Source organism: Silurus meridionalis, chromosome 7 (assembly GCF_014805685.1).
Source record: "Silurus meridionalis isolate SWU-2019-XX chromosome 7, ASM1480568v1, whole genome shotgun sequence".
Lineage (NCBI taxonomy): Eukaryota > Metazoa > Chordata > Actinopteri > Siluriformes > Siluridae > Silurus > Silurus meridionalis.
The window spans coordinates 27080917-27086969 of record NC_060890.1 but is presented as its reverse complement, the minus strand read 5'-3'; positions in this window follow the sequence as shown (position 1 = coordinate 27086969).

Sequence of the window (6053 nt, the reverse complement as noted above, 5' to 3'; positions counted from 1 at the left end):
AACTGAGATCATGCTGTTTCAGGAGCTCGGTGACAGGGTGCGCAAGTGGTCAGAATAGAAGCAGTTGCACAGCTCCAGATGTGCACATGACAATGTCTTTTGGCACAATGACTTATGCATTTTGGTGCTCCTTGTGACTGTGTGTGCAGTCTTGTGCTGCTGTCTGTTGGGGGGTTACAAAACAAGTCTATAATCTTTTTGATACCACCTCATACTGTTTTGAGACTGAAGACTGAGGAGCTGTGTGACGCATGAATATGATCAGGTCTTTAGGAAATTAAAGAAACTGGAAAGATAAAGGAAAACTATTTATTATTGCTCAGACTTTCTCATCAGTCTACACACTTTTATCTCAGTGTGAATGGAAGGACAAAACAGAAAGAAAACCCTATTAGTGTGGAGTAACACATCACTGTAACACATCACTTAGGGGTTCGTCGAGTCGTTCTGATAACATTAACGCTAGTCGATTGAGAGTTGGACCAAAAAAAAACGAGGGCACTTCATTCTACTTCCAAGTTTTGCTTCATTTTGGCTTTGTGACTTTGTGGCCAGTGTTTAAATTCAAACTCAAACTTTATTTGTCACATGCTGAACACATTCATACAAAATACGACATGTAGTGAAATGCTTTTTACGACTGTCCAACATGTAAACATAAAAAGGAGTAAAAAAATAAACAAATATAAAATTAAGTATAAATTATAATTATATTAAAAGAATAAGTATAACTTAAAAGTATGAAAATAAGGTAATGATATATATATATATATATATATATATATATATATATATATATATATATATATATATATATATATATACATTAAAAAAGAAATATATATTATATGAGATATATATATATATATATATATATATATATATATATATATACACACACACACACACACACACACACACACACACACACACACACTTCACAGAAAGGGATGGATGTGTATGACAGATATTGATGAGGTGCAGATTAAAGTGAGCCGGTGTGAAGTGTCCATGTGCTGGTATGAGGTGACAGTGACACTGTTGTGCTGCCAGTCCTGAGTTACAGTTCATCAATCATCACTGTTTCATCAGTTTCAACTTTCTCATTTGGCTACTAAGTTTTTGCTGCTTCTGGATACTGTGGAATTGTCTACTTCTGCTCCTGACCCAAGAATGTGGCCTTCATACTGTCTTGTTCACATCCCTTAGGTTTCTGATGTTTCTACCCAAACTGACATTTGTCACCTTGATTCTATCCATTGCCCAGAGTATGATAGTGCTGCGTCCTGCATCAGTGTGGGTGGGAACGCACTATGCACACTATGCATTATTCCCCTTTACAGAAAAAAATGGAATTTCCAATATGGTTGTGTGTCATGTGCCTACGTCGTAAGTAGATGAATTTAAATCAGACAGTGAAGATGGCTGGTCTGATTCAGTGTCCAACCAAGAGTCTCAGGAGGAACCGTTAAATGTTGTTTATAGTGCTGAAGACATTAAAGAGTTTTTAAGAACCACCAAGTGGCAGAAAAATGTTTTAATTAAAGAGTTTTTCCCAAACCGCAAACAGTTTATTCATGATGTGAAGTATTTTAACAAAGAAGACGATAAAGTGTGAGGTGTGTTTTACTTTGTTTTTTATGATTTGTTTGTTCTATTTAAACTTCTTTTTAATGAACGAGTTGCAAGTTTTAATATAAGTGGAGAAAAAGGGAACACAGAAAAAAAATTAAAAGCTTTATGAGCTCATTAAGCAAAAACACATAGACGTTGTTATGCTGCAGGAGACCCACAGTGATGTTAGTAACACTGCTGACTGGGTGAAGGAGTGGGATGGGTTGGTGATTTTAAGCCAGTGGTGGTGTTGCCCTGCTTTTTACTCACAATTTTATTTCTGTTTCTTACACTGTAGAAGACATTTTAAATGGGAGGCTTTTAAAAGTGAATGTTTTTTTATGAGAATGAGGTTTTAGTGTTTATCGGTGTTTTAGTGTTTATCATGTTATTTTAAACTGCAGCACTGCAGAGTTTTTAGTTTTGTAGGAGATTTCAAATGTACATTAGAAAATATAGACAGAAATCATGCAGAGCCTCATGTAGCTTCCTGTAAGCGACTGTGGGAGTTGGTGGAGGACCACGATCCCTGTGACATATGGAGAGATTTTAATAAGAAACAGAGACGGTACACGTGGACCCACTGCATAGACAACACGCTCTCCCTGGTGAGATTAGATCCATTTTATGGTTTTAAGCATCAACTAACTTAAATGAAATAGTGAATGTAAAAAAAGTAGAACTCCACCATTTGGAGGCCAGTGACAGTAATGAACAGTGATGTGAGTGTGATAATCAGTGATGAGTGTAATGGTCAGTGATGTGAGTGTGATGGTCAGTGATGTGAGTGTGATGGTCAGTGATGTGAGTGTGATGGTCAGTGATGTGAGGGTGATGGTCAGTGATGAGTGTAATGGTCAGTGATGAGTGTGATGGTCAGTGATGAGTGTGATGGTCAGTGATGTGTGATGGTCAGTGATGTGAGTGTGATGGTCAGTGATGAGTGTAATGGTCAGTGATGAGTGTAATGGTCAGTGATGTGAGTGTGAAGGTCAGTGATGAGTGTAATGGCCAGTGATGAGTGTGTGATGGTCAGTGATGTGAGTGTGATGGTCAGTGATGAGTGTGTGATGGTCAGTGATGAGTGTAATGGTCAGTGATGTGAGTGTGATGGTCAGTGATGAGTGTAATGGTCAGTGATGTAAGTGTGATTTCAGTGATGTGAGTGTGATGGTCACTGATGTGAGTGTGATGGTCAGTGATGAGTGTGATGGTCAGTGATGTGAGTGTGATGGCAAGTGATGTGAATGTGATAGTCAGTGATGTGAATGGTAAAGACCAAGAAGACTTCTTGTCCCACACCGTGGCTGTCAGAAGTTTTGTGCAGCAATCGACAAGAACTCAGATCTGCAGAGAGGAAGTGGAAAAAAATCACAACTCGACGTAGATCTCACATCTTACTGCGCACTCCTGACAAAATTTTCTTTGGAGGTGACTTCTGCCAAAAGCTTGAGGCCTCTGCACAAGATCCTCGTAAGCTTCACAACATCTTCTTTTCACTACTCAACTCCCCTGCTACACCTGCTCCATTCTCCCTGACTGCTAATGACTTTGCCTCTATCTATGATGAGAAGATTAATAAAATCTGCCAGACCTTCACTTCCTCCCCAACAATGACTACAACAATGGCTTCCAGACCTTAACAGAAGATGAGATACTGCAAGTCATCCAATCTTGCAATCCCACCACCTGTCCTCTGGATCCAATCCCTTCAACTATGCTTCAGACCATCACACAAGATCTCCTGCCCTTTATCTCCAAAATCATCAACGGGTCATTAACATCTGGCTATGTACCAACTACCTTCAAGCACGCAAGGGTCATTCCCATCTTGAAGAAACCTTCTCTGGATCCATCAGATATCAACAACTACAGACCGGTATCACTTCTCTCCTTTCTTTCTAAATCTCTGGAACGCACTGTTTTTACCCAACTGTCTGTCTATCTCTCACAGAACAACCTCCATGATCTGAACCAGTCTGGGTTCAAAGCAGCACATTCCACAAAGACATCCCTTTTGACTGTTTCTGAGAAACTGCATGCTGCTCGGTCAGCCAAGCTGTCATCTGTACTTATCTTCCTGGACCTTTCAGCAGCATTTGACACAGTCAACCACAAGACTCTTTTTTCAACCCTCAAGAGCCTCGGTATCTGCGGAACAGCATGGGAATGGTTTGCTTCCTACCTGGAAGGTCGCTCATACCACGTAACATGGAGGGGATCCACATCTTCCCTGTGTAGACTTACCACTGGTGTCCCACAAGGCTCGGTACTTGGTCCCCTCCTTTTCTCCCTCGATACCCATTCCATTGGTGAAGTCATATTCTCACATGGGTTTTCTTACCACTGCTATGCAGATGACACTCAGTCTTTTCTTTCCCTCCATCAGATACCACAGCTTCCGCTTGGATCTCGGCATGCTTGACAGACAAATCTTGTGTACAGTGTAGATTTATTAATTACTAGAGACTCAAAGCACTTTTGTACGTCGCTCTGGATAAGGGCGTCTGCTAAATGCCGCACATGTAAATGTAAATGTAAATGTAAAGACCAGAGAAGAGAGTGAAGAGAAGAGAGTGAAGAGACCAGTAAGGGAAGTGAAGAATGAGATCAGGTGGTGTCTGTGGGAGCTAAGGGAGATCAGGCTTGTAAAGTGTAGGAAGCCCTGACTGTGCAGCTGAGTGATTTCTCTCAGCGTTCTCTTGAGAGCATCAGAGATAAGGAACAGCGGTCAGACACATCTGACATGATAAAACCAGCTGAAAACGATCGAAACTCCATTGAACAAAAACATATTTTTAGATGAAACAAAAGGAAAAGTAGGTGTTAAAGTAAGGCATTTATTTTTGTGTCTTCTGTGGTGTGGGTGAGGGAAACATTCGCTTACAACCGTACCACAGCAGAACATACAAAAACGTTTAGCATTTATCTAAATAGTCATCATGTTTCACTTCACTCCCAGCCATGGTGGACAACCAAAAGAAACGCTGTCAGCTCGCAGCATTCTTAAGGACCCCGCCCATAGATTGTTTACTCTTCTGCCCTCTGGTAGGCGTTTCCGGACCAGCCAACTAAAGAACAGCTTTTTTCCTAGAGCTGTCTCTTTACTGAACTCTGCCCCTCACTGATCCTACTGCCCTCATACACTACTACATTTCCCCACACCTCACACTTTGTTATTTCGCTAATGGACTGTCTTCACAAAAACTCATGCTCACTTGGACACTTGCTCATTTCTTACCTCACACTTTGTTATTGCACTAATGGACTGTTTACACAAAACTATGCTCATTTGCACACTTAAACTTCTTTGTATTGCTGCACACCAGTAACTTATTACCACTGTAGATATACCCGTTTTCTGTTTATAGTAATAGCAATATATTATGTTCACCGTTCACATCCTTCTGTAAACTTCTGTTTATAGTAATAGGCATCTGTAAATCATGTTCATAGTATATATATATATATATATATATATATATATATATATATATATATATATATATATATATATATATCCATCTGTATATTATATTCATAGTACATTTATATTCATCTGTATATTATATTCATATATAGTACATATACTGTACATCTGTAAATTACTGTTTATAGTCCTATACTACAATTCTATTTAACTTATGTAAATCATGTAACACTGTATATCCTGCACGTATTGTTATTGCACAGACCCAAACTGCATTTCGTTGCCTTGTACTTGTAAATGTGTAAACTAATGTTTCCTCTCTATCGGCTCTCTGGAATAGAAGAATAGACTTTATTTGTCACATATACATTACAGCACAGTGAAATTTGTTCTTCTCATATCCCAGCTTGCTTAGAAGCTGGGGTCAGAGCGCAGGGTCGGCCATGATACGGAAATCCTGGAGCACAGAGGGTTAAGGGCCTTGCTCAAGGACCCAAGAGAGGCAGCTTGGCAATACCGGGGCTTGAACCCCCAACCTTCCGATCAGTAACCCAGTGCCTTAACCGCTGGAGCTACCACTCCACTCTATGATCTCTCACTCTTTCTTATGGAGCTTCTGCGGGTGGGATCCCTGAACGTAAACGAGATAAGGGAGAGGAAAATAGAGAAATACACTCAGAAAGTAAAGGCTTAAAGAAACTGAATATAATCTTCCTGCAGGAGACACATAGTGGACATATAGGAGACACATAGTGGCGAGGGCAATGAGGTGAATGTGGGCTTGTGGTGGAAAGGATGAAAAGTGAGTGAGTCTTGAGTCATGGATCTAACATAAGTGCTGGAGTCATTATTCAATTCTCACCTAATGATTAAAAAAAATCTCACAGGATGAGGTAGAACCAGGTAGACTGCCCATAGTGAGAGCTGAATTCACCCACTTTGAGGTGGTCCCTCCATCAGAACACTTTTCTTGGGGGGGAGATTTAAACTGCACAACAGATTTTACATT